This window comes from Molossus molossus, unplaced genomic scaffold (genome assembly GCF_014108415.1).
Source record: "Molossus molossus isolate mMolMol1 unplaced genomic scaffold, mMolMol1.p scaffold_m16_p_11, whole genome shotgun sequence".
Lineage (NCBI taxonomy): Eukaryota > Metazoa > Chordata > Mammalia > Chiroptera > Molossidae > Molossus > Molossus molossus.
Genome location: NW_023425346.1, coordinates 13,035,657 through 13,063,633, shown reverse-complemented (window position 1 = coordinate 13,063,633; position 27,977 = coordinate 13,035,657). Strand labels below are relative to the sequence as shown.

The following is a 27,977-nucleotide window of genomic DNA, read 5'->3' as shown; positions in this document are numbered from 1 at the left end:
ACAATGGAGAGAGAGGAAATGACTAACTACTGCAGGAAAGAAGAACGTGTAGCACTGGGGAATGGGGTAAGGTAGTGATCACACATGGGACAATGGAGAGAGAGGAAATGACTAACTACTGCAGGAAAGAACGTGTAGCACTGGGGAATGGGGTAAGGTAGCGATCACACATGGGACAATGGAGAGAGAGGAAATGACTAACTACTGCAGGAAAGAAGAACGTGTAGCACTGGGGAATGGGGTAAGGTAGTGATCACACATGGGACAATGGAGAGAGAGGAAATGACTAACTACTGCAGGAAAGAAGAACGTGTAGCACTGGGGAATGGGGTAAGGTAGTGATCACACATGGGACAATGGAGAGAGAGGAAATGACTAACAACTGCAGGAAAGAACGTGTAGCACTGGGGAATGGGGTAAGGTAGCGATCACACATGGGACAATGGAGAGAGAGGAAATGACTAACAACTGCAGGAAAGAAGAACGTGTAGCACTGGGGAATGGGGTAAGGTAGTGATCACACATGGGACAATGGAGAGAGAGGAAATGACTAACTACTGCAGGAAAGAAGAACGTGTAGCACTGGGGAATGGGGTAAGGTAGCGATCACACATGGGACAATGGAGAGAGAGGAAATGACTAACTACTGCAGGAAAGAAGAACGTGTAGCACTGGGGAATGGGGTAAGGTAGTGATCACACATGGGACAATGGAGAGAGAGGAAATGACTAACTACTGCAGGAAAGAAGAACGTGTAGCACTGGGGAATGGGGTAAGGTAGTGATCACACATGGGACAATGGAGAGAGAGGAAATGACTAACAACTGCAGGAAAGAAGAACGTGTAGCACTGGGGAATGGGGTAAGGTAGCGATCACACATGGGACGATGGAGAGAGAGGAAATGACTAACAACTGCAGGAAAGAAGAACGTGTAATGGGAACACAGCGGAAGAAGAACTCCAGCGGAGAGTGAGGACAAGCACAACCAGAAATGTTTACATGGTTTGTGAAGGGCATCAGAATAAAGACAGAATGGGAAATTTTAATATTATTAATTAAAATTAAAGTTTGGGGTGATCCCAAAAGGAAGATAACTCACAGGTTTTGGAGTAATAGATGTATAATTGAAAAATACAGAAGTATACAAGAAAAAATTATTTTAAAATGAAGAAAACTATTAATTTTTGGAGAGAAACACATAAAACCTTTCAAATTCTTTCTAATGTTTGGTATTTTCCAGAATTATATGTAATAAGAAATAATTAATTTTATAATAAAAGAATATAAAAGAGGTCAGTTACATCTTTTGGGTTCCCCTTGAACTGTACTGTAATACTGTTAAAGTACAATTATTTCTGTTTTGCAATACAACTAAACATCTTCATTTATATAAATCTGCAAAGAAAAAAATCAAGTAATAATTAACGCACATCAGTCTTAACGTTTTAGTGATGGGTCACCAGACCTTCCTCACTTTAGTAGGCCAACCTGAAAAGTTCCCTAGCTTCCCCCACTCTGTGGATAAATATCTAATTTCAGATTGAAGAGGAAATAAAGGAATAAAGCCCTGTGAACATTTGTGCCGAGGACAATTCACTGTAGGAGGTGAACTTACAATATCTAAATGAATGACTTTATTTTTTGTTGTTGTATCTCAGGTGTTCTAACATTTAAAATAGCTAAATATTTGTGAGCAAGAATTGTGATATTCATATCATCTGAGAATACAAAAGATAAGAGAGAGCATGGGCTAAGAACAGGAATAAAAATGGAAGCTGAAAATCACAAAATGAACAAACACAAATAATAAATAAGAGCTCTTTTAAAAAATCAATTATATTTTAAAAGCTTGGTGGGGGGCCAAAACAAGTATGATTTTAAGGTGGTGTTTTTATTTCATAATTTGTGCTGAGCTAAGTCATATTTTACAACCAACTTATTTTTTAAGAATCTGTAGGAGTCCTATTTGCTCCTAACTTCCACAGTTCAACCTCTAGCCTGTCTCTCTCCGGTTAGTTATAAAAATAACCCCGAGCTTCTTTGTAGCCATCCTTGAGGGATACCCAGGAGCACAGAGAGCCTCTAGCTCTCCGCGGGAAGTAGAATGCATCTTTAAGATTTCCTGGGTTCGGTGCTGTTCATGCTCTCTCCAGAAACCACTTCCCAGAGCTTTACAAACTGCTTCTCTGTATGTTGGCGCTTCCCCACACCTACCTCACTCCTACCGGATCTTCTCTACTCAACATTCCGTACAGACCTATCCGGCTCTGAACTTCTCTTCTAAACCACGACCTCCCAGTTCATTTCTGTCTGGCTTTTGAATCCGTCTTAGTAAGATCTGGGACAACAAATATTTCCAGTTTCTTTGGAAAGTTAGCCAAGCCTATATAGGGAGACAAAGGCTCCCTATATACAAAAATAAGAAAAATAAGAGATACAGAGAAAACAGTCATGTTTTAGAAGGAAGCACTCTGACTGGCTGTATTTTTTAAAAAATTAATTCCATTGTCTTGTTCTTAAAATATTACATTTTAAATCTAAAATGAGCCCTGGCTTGGTAGCTCAGTTAGTTAGAGCATCATCCCAAGGTTGGGGTTCAATCCCTGGTCAGGGCACATACAAGAATCAAACAATGAATGCATAATAAGTGGAACAGCAAATTGATCTTTCTCCCTCTCTCGAAAATCAGTAAATAAAATAAAATCAATAAATAAAATATAAAAATAAAATAACAAATTTAAAAAAAATTCTAAATAACTGAGTTCCCCTTGTCCAAATTAAAACACACACACACACACACACACACACACACACACACACACACACCAAACAAACAAAAAACAAAGCAAGAAAACACACAGCAACAACAGAAAAACCCTTCAAGATACAAAAAAAAAAAAAACCCTTCAAGTAACCTAGTCTTAGATTAGGGACAGATTTATTCATTCTTTTTACTTGCCTTAGGGGTCACTATATGAAGTCAAAATGTTAACAGAAAAATAAAATCAAATGTTTAAAGGTGTTATCCATATTATCAAGAAATCTACTTGCCCTGGCCAGTTTGGCTCAGCGGTTGGAACGTCGGCCTGCGGTCCGGAGAGACCCGGGTTCGGTTCCCGATAAGGCACGTACTTCGGTTGCAGTTTGTCTCCCCGGCCCTGGTTGGTCGTGCGAGTGGCAGCCACTCGATGTGTCCCTTCACGTCGATGTTTCTCTCTCTCTCTCCTTTCCTCTCTCTCCCTCCCACTCTATCTGTACAAAAAATGGAAAAACATCCTCGGGTGAGGATAAAAAAAAAAAAAAAAAAAGAAATCTACTTAATTACATATTTTGAGTAAAATTAGAAACGCACTAACAAATAAGGACTCCAAACTGAGACCATCATGGTAAGAGCTATACAAACTTTCTGAAGGGCTGAATACTTGTGTTTTGGGAACAGCAGCCTGAGTGCCAGGAGATTGGGGGAGGGGGAGAGGAGAGGGGGTTGTACATCATCCACAGGTCTCTCAGGTGTCCAGGAATTCCAAATGATAGGTGCTAGGTGGCTCATATGTGAGTCTGTGTACTTGGGGAAAGAGGACTAGAGAAGTAATCCATTCCAACACTGCCTGGGTTTAATATAATGCCAGAAAAGACCCAAAACCATGTCCCTTAATACACACTCCGTGGAAGAATCTTTATTATTTGCAACTCTGGGCCCCATTCTGTCAAGACCCTTAATGAATATTTTAGTTACTCAAGATGCTCCCAACTAAATGTCTCTTCATCTCTTTCCCAAGAGCTCCCTTTTCATCTTTCCCTCAAACTCCATTCTATCAATTCTAACTTCATGAGTTAAGAGAGAGAAGACCTAACAGCATTCTTTACATTTGCATAGCAGAATCTGGTTATCTTTATTTCACAAATGATTGTGCATATTCATGTCTGTGATTGTAGATGTGACCATTGTGCTATTCATTGAGGAAGTGACATTTTATTTATTTTCCTAATGTAAATATATTGAGGAAAAAACAAAGTCCTTTTTAAAAAATTATTCCTTCTATCATACAATCAACTTTAACTTTATTTTTTTAATATTCAAGTATTACCACATAGATAATATTTTTTCAACATTTTTAAATGGCTGTGTGATCTATGAATAATATAAACTGCAGTTAAAAATCCCATTATTCTAAAAACTGCAGAATATTTGTTAACAAATATTTTCCAGATGTGTCACTGAAACATCTATCACATACAAGTCAGATTTTGTGTAATGCATATGCCAGAATAAAAACCTATGTTCACAGATTTTGAAAATATAATTTCAAACTTCAACAGAATAGAAATGTGATATCTATTTTCAGAGTGTAAATTTATTCTGGAACACTGACAGAGTGACAGATATTAAAATGGGCCCTTTATTTCTAAGTGACAGTCTAGGCTAACATGAAACTTTTTAAGTCAGGACAAATCACTAGGAGATATTGCCAGTTTGCCTTTTTTTTTTTTTTTTTTCTCTCTCTTTCTTATTATTTCTTTTAATCTGATTTGCATGGTATTGGCTTTCTGCAATCTTGACAAGTTCTGAACACAAAGTGCAATTAAATTATGGTCCAATAAGTAATTTTTGTTTCAGAAAGAAAATGACTCATATTTTCATTTTGCTTTTAAAGAAATAAATTTCTAAACAAATTAATCATACTAATGGCTACCAATTATTGACCTCCTTCAATTTTCCAGATCTGTTTCACCAAGCTTGCATAAAATTTCTCTGGCCTCAGAATATCTTGTGAAGTAGGTGCTGAGACCACATTTCACAGAGGAGAAGCCTGTACTTACAGGTATTATGTGTTTTGGCCATGGCCACACACCTGGGAAGTGACGGCACCTAAAATCTAACCCAAATCTACCTGAAAACAAAGCACATGATTTTTATGGTATTATTTTTGCTATATACTGTTAGTAAATAAAGTATCTCAACAATTACTATGTAAATAGAATGAGTCTTATTGGGCCTTGAATTATACAGACAAATAAAAAGTCTTGCCATCAAAGAGCTTAACAAACTGTTCTCATCTCTTCAGCATGCTCACTGTAAGTTTTAAAATTTTTAAATATGTTTACATTTCTAAACATTAATAGCCTTATTTACTATTATTACGAAACTACTAATGCACATATTCGCCTACAATAGAAATTAACTTTGATCCAATCATTCTAACACATTTTGAAATTGGATACCATTTTTAGCCATCACATATGCAGAACCCCACTTTATAAATGAATACACTTTTTCATTTATTTATATTCTTTTTTTATATTAATATAACCAAACTCCTGGGATAGAATTTTCTATGCCAGGATATTATTTTTGGGTCTATGTCTTTCCTAACAAGTTCAGGGTTGTTCTAATAATTACTTCTGATCACTCTATGACAAACTAAGGCCTTCAATTAAAATGCTTTCAAATGTAATTTACATATAATGACCACATGTTTATAAACATTTGGATGCTTTTCTCTATTTATTCCAGCACATTTGTTATATTTATATGTATACTGATATATAAAATACGTACAAATTTTAAAACTTTAATGGAGATCAAAATCTACATAGAGAAATCAATCAAATAGCAAAATCTGAAAACATTTTTAATTTCTGCCATTACAATAGCATCAGATTGATAGAAAAATAATAGCAATGCAAATTCTGTTTGGGCACCTCCTAATTTTCCTTATCCTTCTCCAGAGCAAAAACAAGAGCTATTCAGAACTTAGACCTGTGCCTCACTGGGGAGTTCTTTGAAAAGAATGTAAAATAGTATTATACTAAATCCAAGTCCACTCCTACAGCATTATAAATCAATTCTGAACAGATACTTCCTTCAGCGAGAATGAATAGACTATGGAGAATTTTCCAATGCCAGAAAAGACCACCAAATCTATGACAAATTATCGTAATTTTCTCCTTAAAAAGGTATTTGCTCAAGGGTTCAGTAGAAAATGAAAGGTTAAACACAGTGGTTCTCAGTGTTCGGGCATGCTAAATAGCAATCTCAGAGGGTGAATAAAGAAAAATAGTTTTATTTAAAGAAAAGGGGGTGGGGGATGGGGATATCCAAAGGGAAGGGCTACACATCACTGAACCAAGGCATGGGGACTGGATCGATGATGGCAGCTTCTAAGAGCAGGAGTTTCATCTTTATATGTGTCCACTGGCGGGAAGCTTTTGTCAGTGGGTTTGGGGTCTTGGTGGGTGGGTTTGGGCAGGGGATGGGTCTACAGGAAAGCAGATGTGCAATTGAGTCTTTCTTTGGCAGATTTAGTTCCTTCTATGGTTTGATTCCTGGTGTCCAGTGGCATTTCTCGTCCAGCCAGTTCTCCTTTGATGAGGAGTTTGGTTTTTGTTCTCATGTGGCAGGGAAGCTTGAAACATGGCCTTTAGGAATTATATTGCCATGTAAGTCCTAACAGAAACTATTGAAAATATATGGTGGGACAAAGTAGGTTTATAGTTTTGAGTACACAAAACACAGAGTGTGTTCTTGCATTACTATTTATAATTATGTATTATTTTCCATACAAACAACTGTAAACCTACGCTGTCTATGATATATGCTCTCAAAGAGAATCCAGAAGATATAGCTTCCATGAATTAGTTTGAATAGGCACGAGAAAGGAAAGATCATAGGAAAGAAATAAATTTGGAGACACAAAAGCCACAAAAACATTTTTTAAAAGACATTGGAAAAGCTAAATTCTATGGAATGGCCAGATAATTAAATAAAGAACAAAGTTGAAATTTTTATGCAACCCATGAATTGACAGAGTTCAAACTATCAAGGATGTATATAATATATACAGAGATTGGATGTTGGAGTTAGAGAAGTACATACTAAATGTTTTTTCTAATAGTTTTCAAAATAATAAGTGCTCACTGAGTCTTAGAAAAAGCTAGTTAGAGGATTCCATCTAGTCATATTGAGGTAGAAATGGATGTTTATATACATAAGTAATGACTCACTAGCCTGTAGAAGAAGAGAAATGAAGTAGATGTTAACTTTGTCCATGGTAGATTACAAAGGAATATTAGCTACAGATATTTGAAGGAAAAAACTGGGATATACTTTAAGAGATAAGACTCAAAGAAACTTTAGTTATTACAGAAAAATAAACAAAAAACAACCCCCCACATAAATGCAATTTTTCTAAAATAAATCAAATAATAAAATTCTTAATATCATTCTTGTGTGAAAAAAAGATAACAGCAATCAAAAAATAATAATTAAAAAAATTTTAAATAGCCAAAGTGCAAAAACATATGAAATATTTTTAAGTACTGATTATGATCTAAATTTAATGAGTTCAAATGTTTACATTATATTATTAAAGAAGTTTATTAAATATGACAAATTTTTTAGGAGAGAGAGAGAAAAAAAGTCAATGTAAATTAGCTTCTAAAATAATATATGTAAATGTTTGTCATGATAGCAGTCATGTGGCAACCATGTGAACTACTTCTGTAGGCTAAGAACAGAGAGGAGGTTTCCAGTTCAAGACACAACAAACATTTATCTTTTCTTCCTGGTAAATTTCCATTAAAATTATACTAAACAATGAAATTCATTATCTTTAATGAAAATATTTAAAGGAGATAGACCATGAGTGCATAGGATATTTCCATAATCTTACAGCAGAACAACAGATAGCAGAAGCCTCATGAAATAATGTGAAGATGAAGCAGTTGTCTGAAGAGAACCTACCTTCCCTGTGGAATCCCTGAGTCTGAGTCAACCCTAATACAGGGTTGGAGGGAGAAGACAGGGTGGAAAATCTTTCAAAATCAGTCTGCTCAGCCACTGTGCTAGCTGTCTCTCCACACTTTTTGAAGTTCTCTGCTCATCCCTTCCTGGATCCCTAAATATATTTTTTCTGAGTAAAACCTGGAGGATTATTACAAAAAATATCAGAAGTATCTACACTGAAGAGAATTTGATGGTATAGACATATGAAAATGGTAATCAACAGGTAGATACATTCAAATTTCACTCAAGCAACAAGTAATTTATATGTAAAAATTAAAAAAAATTACTTATTAATAGTAAATAATACTCTTCAAAGAAGTTTTCAAATTAACACAAGTTAAGCGTAATTATAAATCTCAAATCATCCCTGGCCAGTGGGGCTGAGTTGGTTGGGTGTCATTCAGTACATGGAGGGATTGTCAGTTCAATTACCAGGAGGGACACATGCCTAGGTTTTGGGCTCAATCCCTGGTTGGTGGTGTGGGGAAGCAGCTGATTGATGTTTCACTCTCCATTGATGTTTCTCTCTCAGACTCTCTCCCTTGCTATCTCTCTAAAAATTAATTAAAAAATCTATTTTAAAAATTCCTAATTCAGAAGAGGAAAAAATGGTGGTAGAGTGAATGGAAGCTACACAGTCAGTCTCCCAGGACCAAACTGGAATAACAACTAAAATAATCACAAATTATTGGGAAAAGCCAACAGAAGAACAGCTGGACAGAACCAGTATAATCAGGGACCCCAAATTGAGCCTGGTAGGAATTGCAGAGTTGCATGAGGACAGGCTGGGAGCCCACGGACAGCAGTGGAGAGCTGTATTAGTGGTGTGCACTTCCAACTTAGAAAGCAGGGGTTTTTATAAAGCACTAAACCAGCTATAGCCACTCACCTGGGCTCCAGAATAGGGAGAGTGAACTGGACTTGAACTGATTGGAAAGAGTCCAGGACTTTGGCTTGGGAAGGGTGGATGCCTGGAGGTCTGTACTAAATCACTCCCTCACAGGCAGTAGCCATATTACTCAAAGAGCCCATTCCCAGAGTCCTGGGGAAAAGCAACGGTCCTTCCTGCAGGAAATCAACACCACCAGGCCAGGCCAGATAAATTAAAAATGAGGCTTATTAATATCTCAGTTTAAGGAGTGAGCAAGTATCCACTTGAGGCTTATCAAATAACTGAGACTAATAGCCTCAAGGCAAAAAGTTGAGGAAAACTGAACCATTCCTTGCCTTGCAAATCTACTTAGAAAAGACTTGACAGTGGTGTTTAATGTGGATCCTCCCACATTCATCCAAGCCTAGTAGAGGGAGCCATCACCAGCAGAACACCAACACTCACAGGAAAACTTTGGTAGGCTCCAGAACCCACTGAGACAGCCAAAATGGCGAAACAAAGAAACAAAGTCCAAATAAAAAACAAGATAATTCAACAGAAGATGAAATAAATAAAAGGGAAATGAGCAAGATATCAGAGGGAGAGTTCAGATAATAATTATGAGGAAACTCAACAGCATGAGTAAAGATTTAGAAGAATTAAAAAACCAACCAACTGGAAATGAAGAATAACATAGCAGAAATAAAGAACACATTGGAAAGCCTAACTAGCAGAGTAGAGGAAGTTGAGGACTGGATCAGTGAACTATAAGACAGGGTAGAAAAAAATCACCCAAGCAGAGAATCAAAAAGAAAAAACAATTAAAAAACAGAAAAACAGCCTAAGAGAGCTGGGGGACAATATGAATGTAACAACATCCACATCATAGGAATGCTAGAAGAAGAAGCAAATGAGCAAGGGTTAGAGACTATATTTGAAGAAATAGCGACAGAAAATTTTCCTAGCTTGGTGAAGGAAAAAGGCATACAAGTCCAAGAAGCACAGAGAGCTCTAAGTAAGAATAACCCAAACAGGCCCACACCAAGACACATAATAAGTGAAATGCCAAAAATCAAAGACAAAGAGAGAATCCTCAAGGCATCAAGAGATAAAAAACACATCACCTACAAAGGAACTGCCACAAAGCTGTCAGCATCAAACCAGCACTCCAAGAAATGTTAAAAAGACTCTTGTACTAAGCAGAAGAAATAGGAAGAGAGACATAACCAGAATAAACAAAAATGGCAGTAAATAAGTACATATTATAATAATCTTAAATGTAAATGGATTAAGCATTTCATTCAAAAGACAGAGTAGTTGAATGGATAAGAAAGCATGACCCACATATATGTTGTTTACAAGAGACGCACCTCACAACAAAAAACTCACATAGGTTGAAAATGAAGAGATGAAAACAATTTTTTCAAGCAAACAAAAAGGAAAAATAAAAGCTGGGGTAGCAATACTAATATCTGAAAAAATACACTTTAAAATGAAGGCCATAACTAAAGACAAAGAAGGCCACTACATAATATGTAAAAGATCTATTCAAAAGGAGGATATGACCTTGGTAAACATATGCACCCAACATAGCAGCACCAAAATATATTTAAAACTTCTAGAGGGCATCAAATGAGAAACCAATACCAATACAATCATAGCAGGGGACTTCAACACCCCACTGACATCACTGAATAGATCCTCCAGACAAAACATTAACAAGGAAACAGAGAATCGAAATGATGCAATAGATCAAATAGATTTAATAGAGATATCTACAGAGAATTGCACCCCAACACTGCTGAATTTACATTCCTCTCAAGTGCACAAGGGACATTCTCAGAGATAGACCACATGTTAGGACACAAACTAGGTCTCTACAAGTTCAAGAAGATTGAAATTATATCAAGCATCTTCTCAGATCACAATGGCATTAAATTAGAAATCAATTACAGCATAAACACTCAAACACATGGAGGCTAAATAGCGGGTTATTAAACAATTAATGGGTTATCAAGAAGATCAAGGAAGATATTAAAAACTTCTTGAAAACCAATTAAAATGAACACACAACAACACAAAATCCTTGCAATGCAGCCAAACTTTTCCTGAGAGTGAAGTCTGTAGCATTAAAGGCCCACCTCAAGAAATAAGAAAAATTTCTAACTGACTTTCTAACCCTACAATTTAAAGAACTAGAAAGTAAACATAAAGAAAAACCCAGAGCAAGTAGAAGGAAAGAAATAGTAAAGGTCAGAGCAGAAATAAACAACATAGATACTAAGAAAAATTAAAAAGATCAATGAAACAAAGAGTTTGTTCTTTGAAAAGATAAACAAGCTTAATGGGCTCTTAACCAGACTCACCAAGAAACAAAAAGAGAGGACCCAAATAAACAAAATAAGAAACGGAAGAGAAGAGGTAAAAACTGACATCACAGAAATACAAAGGATCATTAAAAAATACTGTGAACAACTTTACACCAACAAATTGGACAGTCTAGATGAAATGGACAACTTTCTAGAAACACACAGTCTTCCAAAACTGATCTGGGAAGAGATAAAAGACTTGAACAGACCAGTAACAACTAAGGATATTAAAGATGTAATCAAGAAACTCCCCGCAAACAAAATCTCAGGCTCAGAAAACTTCACAGGGGAGTTTTACCAAATATTCATAGATTTCACAACCATTTTTCTCAAACTACTCCAAAAAATCCAAGAAGAAGGAAGACTTTCAAACTTATTTTATGAGGCCAAAATAATTTTCATTCCAAAACCAGATAAAGACACTACAAAGAAAGAAAACTTAAGGCCAATATCCCTGAGGAACATAGATGCCAAAATCCTTAATGAAATATTAGCAAATCAGATCCAGCAATACATCAAAATAATTATTCACCATCACCAAGTGAGATTCCTCCTGGGGATACAAGGATGGTACAATACTCACAAATCAATAAATGTGATACACCACATAAACAAAATGAAATATAAAAAATTATGTGATCATATCAGAAGACATTGAAAAAACATTCAACAAAATACAGCACCCATTTCTGACAAAAACACTCAGCAATGTTGAAATAGAGGGATCATATCTCAACGTAATAAAGTCTATATATGAAAAACCTATAGCCAACATTCTACTCAATGGGCAAAAACTAAGAGCATTTTCTTTAGAAACGGGAAAAAACAGGGATGCTCACTTTCACCACTCTTATTTAACATAGTACTGAAAGTTTTAGCTATAGCAATTAGACAAGAAGAAAAAATAAAAGGGATCCAAAATCAAAAGGAAGAAGTGAAACTGTCATTATTTACAGATGACATGATATTTTACATAGAAAACCCTAAAGGCTCCATGACATATCTACTACAGCTAATAAATGAATTTGGCAAAGTGGCAGGATACAAAATTAACATCAAGAAATTGATGGCATTGTTATACATCAGCAATGAACTCACAGAAAGAGAAACTAAAAAATCAACCCCATTTACCATTGCAGCAAAAAAACTAAGATACCTGGAAATAAACTTAACCAAATAAGTAAAGAACCTGTTCTCAGAAAACTATAGGACATTGAAAAAAGAATTAGAGGAACATATAAAAAAGTGGAAGTGTAAACCTTATTCATGGATTGGAAGAATCAACATTATTAAAATGTCTATTCCACCCAAAGCAATCCATAGAGTCAATGAATCTCTATTAAAATATCAACAATATATTTCATGGAACTAGACCAAATACTCCAATAGTTTATATGGAACCAAAAAAGGCCTCAAATAGCTATAGCAATTTTGAAATAGAAGAACAAAGTAGGAGAGATCACAATACCAGATATCATATTATACTACAAAGCCACTGTAATCAAAACAGCCTGGTACTGGCACAAGAACAAGCATATAGATCAATGAAACAGAACAGAGAACCCAGAAATGAACCCAAGATATTATGCTCAATTAATATTTGACAAAGGTAGCAAGAGCATACAATGGAGTAAAGACAGCCTCTTTAATAAATGGTGTTGGGAAAATTGGATGCAAATATATGAGGCTAGAATACCAAATTACACAATATACAAGAATAAACTCAAAATGAATAGAAGACTTAAATGTGACTCCTGAATCCATAAAAATCCTAAAAAAATATAGGCAACAAAATTTCAGACATCACACATAACACAATTTTCACTGATACAATGCCTAAGGCATAGGAAACAAGAAAAAACTAATACATGGGACTACATCAAACTAAAAAGCTTCTGCACAGCAAAAGAAACTACCATGAAAAAAAAATGGAAAGGGAACCCACTATATGGGAAAGCATAATTGGTAATGACACTTCAGATAAGGGGTTAATTTCCAAAATATATAGAGTTCTCATACAACTCAACAAAAGGAAGACAAAGAATCCAATTAAAAATGGGGAGAGGACCTAAAGAGACACCTCTCTAAACAAGACATATAAATGGCCAAGAGACATATAAAGATATGCTCAAGGTCACTAATCATCAGAGAGATGCAAATTAAAACAACAATGAGGTATCACCTCACACATGTCAGAATGGCTGCCATCAACAAATCATCAAACAAGTGGTGGTGAGGACGTGGAGAAAAGGGGACTCTAGTACACTGCTGGTCGGAACGCAGACTGGTGCACCCACTATGGAAAACAATATGGTGTTTACTCAAAAAATTAAAAATTGAACTGCCATTTGACCCAGTGATTCTACTTCTAGGAATATATCCTAAGAAGCCCGAAGCACCAATCAGGAAGAATGTAAGTTCCCCTATGTTCATAGCAGTACTATTTACAATAACTAAGATCTGGTAACAGCTCAAGTGCCTTTCAGTAAATGAGTGGATAAAAAAAGCTGTGGTACATTTACACAATGGAGTACTATGTAGCTGTAAGAAAGAGAGATCTCTTACCCTTTGAGATGACATGGAGGGACCTGGACAGTATTATGCTAAGCAAAATAAGCCAATCAGAGAAATACAAATATCACATGATCTCACTTATTTGTGGAATATAATGAACTAAACAAACTGATGAACAGAATGGACCCAGAAACATGGATGTGGGGTACAGACTGACAAACCTCAGAATAGGTAGACAGGGGCAAGGGAAGAGATAAATCATAGAACATATATGCATGTATGCGTAACCAATGGACATAGCAATGCTGGGGGAGGGAGGTGGTGTGGGATTGGGAGGAGGGTGTCATTGGGGGGAAAAAAGAAACATTTGTAACAAAAATAAGTTGATAAAAATTAATTAATTAAAATGTAAATAAATGTAAAAAAAATAAGTAAAATAAAAACATAAGCCATAAAAATATATATATATCCCAAATCAAATGAATAGAATGATCAGTGAGCAGTGACAACTCTGAATGGTATACTTAATTTTAAGTAACTGTGTTAATAAGTCAGAGCAGGCTATCTGTGGGGTAGTGGTAAAGCAGGCAGCAAGATAAGTTGGTTTGTGGTTCACAAATGGCTGAATGCAGGTGATTGGTAAGTGTCTTTCTGTCTTGTGATTCCTTTATCTTTTAAGATTTCAGAATCTTCTGTTGGGTTTTCTGTGTTCTAATGGATGATGGGAAAAGATGAAGATTATCAAATCACACAAAGTTCTTATTAGCAGTACCTGGAAAGCAAACTCTGATATCCACTTGATTTCTATTAGCCATAATTCTTATTATTACACCTGTCTTGAAAATAAAACTTACTTCTGTGAACAGCAGCTAAGCAAAAAGCATTTGGTGAAAAAAAAAAAAGAAGCCAGCTTCTGTAACATTTATTTTTAAAAGATTATAAATATCATCAGTAATTATTAAAATTGCTTAATACTCACCCAAGGATATTTTTTTCCCATTGATATTTTTAGAGAGAGTGGAAGGGAGGTGAGAGGAAAGAGAGAAACATTGATGTGAGAGAGCCACATCTATTGGTTGCCTCCTGAACATGCCCTGACCAGAGCTGGGATCAAACCTGCAACCCAGGTACATGCCCTTGACTGGGAATCAAACCTGAGACCTTTTGGTGCACAGGCTGACACGCTAACCACTGAGTCATACTGGCTGGAGCAATTATTCATTTTTAATGATTTTGTTCCCTTGTGCTTCTTTTTAAATTATTGATTTTTTTAATTAATAATAATTTGAAGTAAAAGCAGGACAGAAAACTGCAGTATGAACCAGTTTATATTGCGGATGAGAATTTGTACATTATTATCATTCCCTGGTATTATTTAAGGAGATGTCTTAAATTTAATATCTTTTTATTTTCGACATTGATAATTAGAAAAACATTTGATTTTAATAACTGCCAAAAGAATTTTAAAGTATGTATACTTTCCAAGACACTATAGGGAAATGCATGTACAATTTTACAAGTGATAGACAATAATAAAATACAAACTAACATAAAAAAGCTCAGAATGCAAAAACCTAAAATGCATAAAACAAGAAATAAAAAAAAACCACATCAAATAAACTCTATTAAAATTTACTTTCTCTTAGGAAAAAAAAAGCTAGAACAATTATGGATAAATATCAAACATAGTAAGCAAAAAAAACCTGAAAACAAAAGCCATCATATTGTGTGTTTGCATTTTCATAAATCTCAAAAACAGGCAAATGATGGGGTGGAAGTCAGAACAGTGGTACTGCATTGGAAAGCAGTCAAGCACTAGAGGGATTGCCATCGATGGGGGCTGTGTGTTTCCTGGGAGTATTCGTCTCTACCTGGGTTACTTGGTTACATAGGTATGCATACTTCCTTAATGTTGATTGATTCTTATAATGCATACGATGACAAAATCACTTTCATCTATGGGTGTTGTACTTCTATAAAATATTTTTAAAAGACAAATATTATAGTTATAGAAACAAATTGTATAGTACTTATGAATTACCATAAACATTACTAAAATTGTTAAAGACCCAGGAATAAAGCTACAAATGTTTGCTAAATAATATAAATGAAGACTTGAGAAGACAGATATTCTTCGGCAAGGTGATTAGAAAAGGTTCATCAAATCTGAATGAAATATGATATTTTCTTTCAAGGGATGTAGGGAGGAAATGTGACCCCTTCCTGTTAGTGTGTGAACAGATATGAAGGAGGTTAAAACTAAGACAATGGCTGAGAAACAGGGGCAGGAGACCTGATCAAACATTCTAGCTGACCTTTCTTTTATACTGTTTCTGATATATTGTTAACAGAGGGAGGCGGTGCCTTATCTCTCCGGATTGCTCATGGAAGTAGGGTTTTTGATGTATCACTAGAATAAGCATTTCTGGAGTTCTCTAAAAAGGATGAGGTATGGTAGAAAGCTTTATTTCCATGGAATTACACTCTTGGGTTGCCAAAGTCTCATTTTCCTTAGTCCAGTCATAAAAGAAGTGTAGCTGGGGTTGCAGTAGAGCTAAAACAAAGCCAATGTCCAGAGTCCTCTTTTCATGTTGGAGCCAGGTCCAGTTCAGCATCAGGCTAGCTGCAGTCCATTGCATGTGGGCTCCACATGGCTGTGGGTCCTTGGGGCAAATTCAAGAGAGTATGCCTTGAACAACAAAAGTCCCAAAAGCACAAGAGCACAAAAAGAGAAACTTCTTTGGTGAGGGAGTTATGTATTCCAGATCTTCTTGCATACTCGCAATGGCCACTCCCACTCTGGCCAACCATTTCTATCTCCAGGTGTAATTGACAGGCAAGTAGTACCTTCCCTATGTCACCCCAACTTTACTGGACATGCATCTATCTTTGCTATGTGGTTCCCTCCCCCAGTGTTTTGCAGGGAACAGGCCTATATTGTCTGGCCTTTTCTTTGCTCCTTTCCTGTTATTAATAACTAGTTAAATACAATGGTATCGATGTAAGTTAATAATTATTCTTACTGGAACACCTCTCCCCTAGTCTGAGTCTGATAGTTATGGGATGCCAGAACCCTGGTGCAGTGGACTTAGTTCCTTATCCATGACGCTCTCAGACATTTAGATCCTATTGACTATTATGGGCTGAATGTGCGTGTCCTCTCAAAATTCTTATGTTGGAACCATACCACCCCTTACTTCTTTATCCCCCAGGTGATGGCATTAGGAAGTGAAACCTTTGAGGAGGAATTAGGATGAGGCCCTGAGGTCAGAGCCCTCAGAATGGGATCAGTGCCCTCAGGAGAATCACAATAGAGCTTGCTTCCCATTTCTCCTCTCTGCAGGGAATGTGAATTCCCTTAAGGATTGTCACACAAATAAATTAAAATTTTGAAAAAAGTAATGAAGAAATACCACTTAAGATCATGATTCTTATTTTGAAACATTCTTCCTTGGGCTCCATAATTCTCAGCCTCCATTCAAATTACAAAGAAGGGCTCAATAGTTTTAGTCAGTTTCTTTGTTTCATATAATAACAGATTGGCTATAAGAGTCTTTTCTTTGAAAAAAAAAAGAACCGCCCTCTGGGCAGCTAAGAAACAACACTCTAAGGATATTGTTTGATCCTAAAATGATGGAATTAAGGTTAAAGCCAATAATTCGCTGACAACAATATTTAAGTGTAGAGTGTAAATTGTCAGACCTCTTTGTTTTGATCCTTTACAGCAGGAGTGAGCTTCACAGGTGTTGGAGTATTGAAGCAAAGTGGCAGGGTTTTAAAGGGCATAAAATAGTCAGTTGAAAAAAAACAAAAGAAAACCAATGGATTGGGTAGTATGACTATAAACAAACAACAAGAGTTATTTTTGTTTAATAAATTAAATTCACAGGGTTACAAAAATGTAAAATCTTTGAAGGTTTCCTAAGCAGCAACCTCTTAGCTGATAGCCTATAGTCTCTCCTGTAAGGGGTCAACTAATTTACGTTCAAACAAGTCTACTGATGAGGTCACATCATCTGTTGAGACGCTGCATTCTCTCTGGGCCAGATCTGATGACAAAGACATTCTTTGATATTCATAACAAATTTCATTTTTATCCTAGAAGATTTAAACATTTGCTTTATATTAATCCCTTTGAATCACAGAAAGCAATGACTCTTCTGTACAGTTGCTCCCAAGTCAAATTCACAAAACAATCCTCCAAAGTGAGCATTATTCTTATTCCATCTTTAAGTACAGTAAACCTCATAGAACTTTAAGGAAGTATGCAAGTCCATACATCTAGGCACTGTCATGTAGATACTGGGCCTAAAACTATTAGAAATGTTAGCTGCATGCATTCTGTGGTGCAAAATACAGTAAGTTTAAACTGCGTTGGTTTCTCTCTGCATATGCTATCATGGTTACATGAGGAGTATGTGTTATTTGCCAGGCACTGTGGCAGTGATGGAAATTTCCAAGGAGGCTCCCATGGGGAGGTCGATCTTGTTTAAGGGACAGTAAGTTCAGTGTCTAGAAATGCGAGGTGAAAGCAGAGAGAGGGAGACTGGGTAGAAACACAGGGTTCTCATAAGCATTGTTACTAAAACACTGGTATTTGGAACAACAGGAATCTATGGAATTTTTTGAATGGGGTTTGGTGATAAAGTCATCGTTCTTTAGAACAAGAACAACCTATTTAATTACTTGGGTGGTGTTGGGTAACTTGATTATATTTACATATTCAAAAGACCACCATTGTGGCCAGAACATTTTAATGGTTTTCTGTTGTTGTTGTTTTTTTTGCTTTGTTTGGCTTGCACTCTAGAGGTAGGGCTCAAATATTTGCAAATGAATAAGCCGTGCAGGTTATTTCAATGCCTGCTAATATTTGAGAACCAAGAAAGAAGGCTTTTATTTAGAGCACTTGGTTCTCATTCCTGTCTGTGCTTTACAATCATGTGGGAGATTTCAGACCTGCTTAAAGAAGATATTACCGCTAAATCTATTTAATTGGTCTGGGGTGGAACCTGGGCAAGAGTAGACTTTAAAACTGATTTTAAAGGATAGATGAAAAACTACTGTGTTAGCCCATCAAGGTAATAAACTCTGGTTGACCCTGAGATAGAAAGAATTCCTCAGCCCGGGAAGAAAAAGAGGTGATACATTGTGGGAAATGCTTCTGTTTCCCACTCAAATTCTATCCGTACCCAGGCTCTCAGTGAGAGTACTACAGCTTTAGCAGAAGCCAAGAATATTTCTAATGTTGATACCATAAAGGAATTGGACCTTTTGAGATTTTCTGCATTGGTATGCTGGGAGCCCTATAGATGTAAAAATTAGGAAGGGGGTGATGTGAACAACTGCAGGAACAGCAAAAGTGAGTCTAGCTACAGGTGTGGACTAAAGACCAGGCCCTTTCCCCATTCTAACACCATACATTTTGGGATGCTTATATAATGTCCTTAGGGCAAGGGAAATTCCAGTCAGAGTCAGAATTGGATAGCCAATAAGATGATGAATAAAGGGGGTGTGAATTCTTCCAGAGAAAAGAAACAAGATTATTTACCAAGCAGTTAACAGTAAGGCCAATGATACATTTTCATCAGCAAAAATATTAGGTGAATGTTGCTAGAGGGGCACATCCCCAGTGGAGACTTGAGTCCCAAGCCAAGAAGGTCCTTAGCTTCACACAGGAATGAATTCAAGACGTGAGCCAGACAAGAGGTTCAAGTGGAAAAGCAGGTTTTATTGAGCAGAGAGGACAGAGACAGAGTAGTGGACGTGCCTCACAATAGAAGGAAGAGAGCTCCCAACCATCTCTAGAGGTTGAGCTTATATTTGTAGTTTCTATGGAAAATTGCTGGTATGGGGAAATAGAGAGTGGAAAAATGTCAGGATTAACTTTTACCTTTACAATGTATATTTTGTGGCCCTGTGTTTTCCCTTTATGGTATGAGTAAACTTATATCAGAACCATATGCTCAAACACAATTATTCAAGAAACACAAAATGCAGTCATTTTTACATGCAAAAGACATACTCTATCACAGATTTTATTTAAAAGTATCATGAACTTTTGCACTTCAACAAGAAGAAAAGTGATTTCAGATGAAAGAGCCGGGATAATAAAAACATGAGCAAAGAAATGGACAAAACACCACTGATTTTTAAAAGCTATAAATAATTTTGTAAATATTTTTTAAGGAAAAAGGAAAAACTCTACATAACAATAGATAAGATACAGGGCAAGAAGTGAGCCATTCTATGAGTAAACTGCCAAGATCTTCATCTCTTGTCAGAAGAATAGATATAACAATGGGCTTAGCTGAACAAACTTATTATGTGTGCACCTTAAAAATAAGTGAAACCAAGTGTTGTAATCCAGGATATCGACCAAACTCAGACGCCGAGATGGGGTTTAATAAAATGAGTTTATTGAGCTAAGTCCGCAGGCACCTGCAGTATGTCTCACACAGGAGTAACTGCGGCCCCGGAGAGCTAAAATGGCTCCTTTTTATAGGATTTTGTAAGGGGGATGCTACGTGTAAGCAAGCATGTTACAGAAGCGGAATTTAGCGGTTAGTTAATTATCTGTTACTCAGTTTCCCAGACATTTCAAAGGTCAAGATGTTTTCAATAGATTATTCCTGGCGCTGAGCCCAGGATTACTCAAGGGTTAGTTATTACCCCGGGGTTAGCGATTACTCAGGGGTTAGTTAGTGAAGAATGTTCTTCAGTAGATGAGTAACTGACAACCCCTTTGGTTGTTGTGAAGGCCTCTGGGAGTTTAGGTCAATGGCACTGAGTTATAACACAAGGAAATACAACTAATAGCCTAGAAATCAGGAAAAGAAAAGAAAGGGAATGGAGAAATATGTCTTACTAGAACATAAGGCACAGAAAATATTAAAAAGAAAACAAAGCAGATGGTAAACGGAGAATACAAAATTAGTAGAATATTTATTTCTATATTAGTAAACATATTAAATATACATGGATCATCAAGTTAGATCAAAATAACAATGTAAAATGAGAACTTTATATTGCTTATCATATACTCATCTAAAGGAGGGCCACAGAAAATATAAATAAATAAGACAGGAAAAATATTAAATACCAATTATATATAACAGAGATTTGGGATAGTAATCTTAATATCAGAAAGAATATAAATTAAAGCAAAAGCACAAAGAATTAAGCGAAAATAATTAAGCAAAAAATGCAAAAAGCATTAAGATAGTTTCTATAAAACAAAAAACAATTTGTCAAGATAACATGAAAATTTCATACTGATATGTATGAACTATATACAATAGCAGTATATCAAGGAGAACTTTAAAATTTCATTATTATAGTAAAAGATTTTAAATATGTTTTTGCAGTAGGCATGTATGTAGATCAAGCAATAAAAGTTAGGATAAAAAGTGTTGAATTACAGTGAACTAGCATGATCTTAAAGATGAAATCTTCTTATAAGATATAAAGAAGGTATTATTTCATTCAATGTTTTGTACAAGATTTTACTGAAATAAAATTTTATAATATAAAAGAATTTCTCAGATATAATAAAAGTATCTTGTTTTGTACTATTTTTCTTTATTAGTTTTAAATGCATGTACTATTTGGGAATTAATTCAACTTTATTTTACAGTTTGTTTTATTAGGTATTAGTATTCACTGAAATACAACAAAGCATTTCCCATTTAGCATGAGCAATCTGTTCTAAATAAAAGTACTAATCAAGAATCTGTTTGCCCTCATTTGAAGAAATTCATAATGCATTAGAAGTTAACCCTCCAAACTCCCAAATCACAAACTTCCAATTTTTAAAATAGCACTAAAACACAGAAAATGTGTGTGTGTGTGTGTGTGTGTGTGTGCACATAATCTCATTAAAAACTTATTTTACTTCTGTATTTATAATTTTCTTTAATATGTTTTGATAATTCACTTTAACACTGAGAATTCAGCAAAGACTAAATTTTTTAAAAGCACCAGTAGAAAAGAGATTAGAACAAATATCATGGCAGAGTGCCTCCCACAAAAACTGATGCTATGATCCCTCCTAATGTTATGAACAAAAATATGGGGTTCAGCTGCAATGAAAGCCAAACATGCGACGCAGGAGTTGATGCAAAAGCAAACTTTTATTCAGAGTCACACGACCTAGGAGAGTGGTGAATTCCCTTCTCAAAGACCTCCTCTCCTTCCTACTCAAGCCCACTGTTCCTATACAAATGAGGGGAGAGCTTTTAATCCAATTATTTGGCTAGCTTTTGGCACACTGGACACCCTATTCATTCACCTTCTTAGCTTTCAATGTGCTCGGTCTCTGTCCATTTATATTCTAGTGTTTGGTGCGCTTAGTGTGAATCGCTCCTCTCTACCATCTTGGCCAGTAGGGGAAACTCCAAGATGTTCTGAATGACTGTCTATGGTAACATTAGTACCAATAACATTCAAACACAATCTCCCTTTACTGACATTTAATTCAAGATTCTTATAAATGATTCAGATGTTCTTTTTTCTCATTATATTTTATTTATCGGGATGACATTGGTTAATAACATTGTGTAAGTTTCAAGTGTACAACTCTAAAATTCATCAACTGTATATTGCATTGTGTGCTCACCACCTATAGTCTACTCTTACTTCATTACCATATATTTGACCCCCTATACTCTCTTTATCTTCCCTCTATTCCCCTTCCTCTCTGGCAACCTTCATATTATCTGCCTCTATGAGTTCATTTGCTTGTTTTGTTAGTTCATTTGTTGCTTTCTATTTTATATCTGAAACATGAGTGAAATCATATGGTTCATTCTTTTCCATATGAATTATTTGGCTTAACATGATGCTCTCCAGATCCATTCAAGTTGTGGCAAATGGCAGAATTTCACTATTTCTTATGGTGAATAGTATTTCATCATATATATGGAACCACATTTCTTTATCCAATTATCCATCAGAGGACATTTAGGTTGTTTCCATATCTTGGTTACCATGAATAATGCTTCAATGAACATAATGGCATATATATCTTTATGAATAAATATTTTATTATTTTGGGGTTCATATTCAAAAGAGGGATTATTAGGTTATATGGTAGCTGTATTAATTTTTTTGAGGAGACTCCACACTCTTTTCCATAGTGCTGTACCATTTTACATTCCCACCAGCAGTGAATGAGGGTTTTTTTTTCTCCACATCCTCTCTAACTCTTATTATTTCTCGTCTTATTGAATAAGAATAAACATTCTAACAGGTGTGAAGTGGTATATCATTGTGGTTTTGATATGCATTTCTTTACAGCTAGTGAAGTTGAGCCTCTTTTCATATATCTATTGGCCATTTGTATATCTTCTTGAGAAAAATGTCTATTCTCATTATATTTAGAATATTACTCAAACATTTTCCATGTTCTTCACTTTCTTAAAACATTATATTGAGAATATCAGGCATAAATATGTTTTTTTTCCTCTATGAAGTATATAAATTCTATAAAGTTCAGATATTAACAACCAGAAGTTATTCTATAGGCAAACATTAAACAAATCATCTAAGTGATATATCTCTAATGGTGTTTACAAGTACAGTACAACTTGGATCATATTATATATAATTACTTAAAAAATGTTTCAACATTAACTGGGGCTATTTTTTTATTTTATGATTGCACAATTCATTCAGGAATTAGTAGATATTATATTATAGTAGAACATATACACTATATTATTCTAATTTAGATATGTTTTTTACACCAACCAAATGTCTTTCTTTTAAAATTGCTTTAAAATCACTACTGGGTGACTGGTAAAATAACATGATTTATAAATTTTTTTTTCTATAAAGTTTACTTATAAGCTTATGAGATATTTCCCTTCTGTTTGTTTTCTCTACATTTAAAATGTGTAGCCAAAGCACTGATATAGTCATTATATTTAAATGTGACAGATTAAACATGCACATGTTTCTCTGCTCCCTCCATTAATTTCCAATAAAAGGACAGCAGAGGAATTAAATCAACAAGGACATAAGAATTGAAGAGTAGAGGATAGCAGGCAGAGGAAAAATGTCAAAAAGTTTAGAAGATAAAAATTGGATGGATAAGTAGCTGCAAATTTATGCTTTAGCTTTTACAATCAATTAAGTGCCTGTGGCAGGATTAGTAGCTAATCTGTAGTCTTTTCTCTAGCCCTAGGGATGCCTGAGGATTTGACCCTTAGATAAACCCTTCTGGAAAGATCAAGCAAGGAAACTATAGGGGTATTCTGTCTCCAAGATAAATGAAGGTTTTGCTGAGTTTGCTTTGTATCAGACTAAGATCCTGTACCTGGTCATTAATGTTATTTATTAAGTAACCTATTATTGATGAGTAACTTGAAATTGATAAATATGCTGTAATTGAGGAGTAATGTGCAATTGATGAGATGTAGTTTCACTGGGGAGTGAAAGTTAGTCAAGTAACACTGAGAGTGATACATGACTAATGAGGTATAAACATACCTTGGGTCTAGATTTGCTTAGCTTCATCTCACATGACTACTTGCATCCAATGGGGAATGACTAGGACATTTGGAATGTGACCCTGGGGACCATGAGACATCTGCTAGCTTTTGCTGTGCACCCTCTTATCCCTGTCCTATACTCTTTTTTTTTAAACTCAGTAAACTTGGTACTAGATAAACTTCATTCTGAATTTGATTGTTCCTCTCAGCCTAAAACCATTGTGACTTTTATCAAGCAAAGCTGATGTTAAAGGCTGAGAAAAGGAAGGGAAAACAGAGGCTAATTTGTGTCACAGAACACCAGAAAGCACAACAAACTGGAAGCACAGCCTTTGGGAGTAATAAAAAAGGGAGGCTGTTCTCAGAAACTTTTAAGGAATCCATGTATCCGCAAACTTCACGACTGTACTACTTTATGCCAGGCAGCTACCATTTTCTTGCCCTTTAGAAGGCCTATAGGTTTACTTTCTGGAAATAATGCACTTTGTTTATATAAAAACCATGTCTCTCCCCAGAAATCCAGAAAGAAAGCTGAGACAGATGTTCAAGAGGCCTTGGACACGAGGCTGCAAGGAAAATGGAGGGAGGAATGAGGCTCCCCAGTGAAATAAAGAGTTTGTGTAAAACCTATCCTCAATACTGTATTTTAATTGTTCTTCTTACTTCCTGAAATGTAGTTTCAAGATTACACTGGAGATAGGCACCTACGTTTAGTGATATTTGGAGTTTTCCCCAACAAAATAAATACATCTCATGAGATTATCTCACCATCTATGACCTGCACATGCATACTGAGTTTCTAGTAACTCTTGCATTAGAACCGGTAAAGTTTGTCAGATGTCAAGGAAATGAGTGGGTGCCAACAGAAGAGAGAGAAGATCATCTTCAGGATGATGGGGAGGGATAGACTGAGGTACGTAAATGATCTGTACCTGGCATAGAGAACAGTCGGTATCCATTGGATGAGGAGAAGAGAAGAAAGAACCTAAGGAGAGAAGATTTCAAGGTGGGAGGAGCCTCCTTTCCAGACATGGTGGAGCAGGAAGTGCCATCCTGAAAGGTGACGTCCGTCACAACAAAGGTCGAAAGTTTAGGTGCAAAGAACCCCAGGGCCAAGACATATACCTAAGGCTGTTGGTCAAGCTGTACAGGTTTCTGGCCAGAGGAACCAACTCCACTTTCCACTAAGTGACGCTGAAGAGGTTGTTCATGAGTGCCACCAACCAGCTGCCTCTGTCCCTGTCCCAGATGATTTAGAAGAGGAAGCTTCCTGGCCAGGAGGGTAAAACGGCTGTGGTTGTGGGGACTGTCATCCATGACGAGTGTGCTCAGGAGGTGCCCAAACCGAAGGTGTGCGCACTTTGTGTGAGCAGCCGCACCTAGAGCCGCATCCTCAAGGCCGGGGCGAGATCCTCCCCTTCCAGCAGCTGGCCCTGGGCTCCGCAGAGGGCGGCGGCACCGTCCTGCTTTCTGGTCCTCCCCGGGGAGAGTGCACTGGCGTTTCAGCAAGGCCCCAGGGATACCCCGCCAACCAGCACGTACGTACCTTCCGAGGGCGGGAAGTTCAAGCACATGAGAGGCCGAGGGGCCAGCCCCGTCGACCAAACTAACCCCAGTCCTACCTTCGTATTAAAAAGATTTTGGATGTTGGAAAAAAAAAAAATGATGCAGATAATTTACCTGATGTACTTAATGATATTAAGATAAATATTTTGGTTGAGAGTCTGGAGATAAATTAGTGATAATAAAAAAGAAAAGCCAATAATGTAATTAATTATTAACTTGAGATTTAACACAAAGTTCTTAAAAGTAAATTTCACCTGTAATATTAATAAATATGATAAAGACAATAATATTGACTTAATAAAAACTGTAATATAACTACAGTGGAAGGCCAAGAGACAGGTATTTACTGTTTGCAGAGGGGCAAGTGGAGTTTAATCTTTATATTCTGTAGCAGAAAGTCCATAAATAAAGCTATGATATTACTTAGGAATATGGAAGTAAATACAACATTTTAAACAAGTTTAAAATGGTTTCTAAGGGTAGGGCCTAGAGATGAGGGAGTGAGAAAAAGGATTACCTCTTATAGTGGTAAAAATATGTTCAGTTGCTAAACTAATAAAAATTAATAAACTTTTAAAAAATGAGTATTTATTCTAATCCTTTCCTTAGAGATAACACTTTTTAACCATTTGCATAAATTCCATACCCTGGCTAGATGTAAGTTCAGTTGATCAGTTAGTGTTTTTAGGCCAGTTTTTAAACAGTTTCCTTATGTGAAGTTAATTAGTAAACACACTGTTGAAGGAGATAATCAGGAAGATGTGACCTAGGTGGCCCCACCAGCTGGACTCAGGCAATCAGAATCACAGGCTCCTCGTCCCTCCCCGGTCCTTGGAGTGTACCTCCTGCCCATACCAGCAGCTGTTGCAAGGACACAGCTTTGAGAGAACAATGTGTTATTGTGAACATCTGGGCAGTGTAAGTGACTGAGCCCAGTGAAGGCCACTATATCAACTTTTAAGAGTCTGGCTGGTGGGTACAGAGATCTACTCATTTTAAGGTCAACCAAGACAAACCTCATATGTAAGTTCTCTTGCTTATTAAACCTGCTACCTCCTGCTGTGTGGTCTTCGTCTTTCATCCATTTCTCCATGTCCTTGGTGCACAGGGGCCAGTATTTGAACCAATACATACCTCAGAGGGTTGTTATGAGGATCTAAGAAAATCATAGCTATAAAACTCTAGGCAGAGTGCCTAGAATGTCTCCATTTTGTCTTCACGAAGATTTTAGTTTGTTGTGATCGTATAACTTCTAATAAGAGATCTTATAAAATATACTGGCTTGCTCTTTGCTTTTATTTAAACATATAAGGTGCACATTTTCTCTGTCAGTACAGCTATAGATCAAGTTTTTTCGGTCGTCACTATTGGTATTTTGGGTGAGATAATTCTTTGTTGTCGGGGACTGTCCAGTGCATTGTAAGATGTCGAACAGCATCCCTGGGCTTTGCCCACTAGATGCCAGCTGGTCCTTCATTTTTCAACTTTGACAACCCATGATGTCTCCAAGACATTACCAAGGTTTGGGGGCAAAAAGTGCTGCTTGTTGAGACACACTGATATCTATCTATCTCATTTTCCCCAATGGCTTATACTGGTATTAAGATGTATTTAAGTACTCCTTGATCAGTGAATATTTGATTTATTTCTTATTTTTAATATTATAAAACGCTGAATGATAATTTTGGTTTAAAGTTTAAAATCAGAATGCTGTGTTAAATATTACTGTGTCTCATAATCTTGGAATAAGACAATAGGGAATACATAAATAAGACTTTTTAAAATTAAAATTTAAACTATGAAGTTATAGTAATTTTAAAAATGTAGATCTATAATTTCAGCATCCTCAAAACCATTAGGATTCTTTATACTAAAAACTTATCTAAATAAAAGTAAAACCCTTTCCCATTGTTGCAGATGTCTCTGAAACTTGGGAGCAAGCAATTTACTTGGGAAGATACCATTTGCTGATTTTTAGGCATCTTAACGAAACCATAAAAATCCTCCTGAGAGCATTTTTCTTCAGAAAGAAAAGTTTAGAATGTATGTTTCTGGAACAGTGAAAAACTAACAAATGTCTCCCTTTTCAAAGATAAAGATTCTATGGAACCATTAAGATATATTTATTGTTTATGGGAGGTCCATGTATTAGTTTAGAAAATAAAGGCTTCAGAAAGGACTTTTACTTCCTTCTTATAGGCAAATAGATGTGCAGATTAACTTTGTAAATTTAGTTTTTTGTTTTTTTTTTTTTGTTTAGAAAGCATTTGATACATAAATTCAAATAACTAGGAGAAACACATACAGAGTACACAAACTACCAGTAAGGTGGACCCTCAGCCATCCCTTTTCACACTGGAACAAGAGATCAGAGGATAAA

General features: G+C 36.0%; 1 pseudogene; it reads left to right on the top strand.

Annotated features, from left to right (window-relative positions):
• Positions 1 to 887: 887 nt before the first annotated feature.
• LOC118625565 lies at positions 888 to 27,875 on the top strand (annotated as a pseudogene).
• Positions 27,876 to 27,977: the final 102 nt, after the last annotated feature.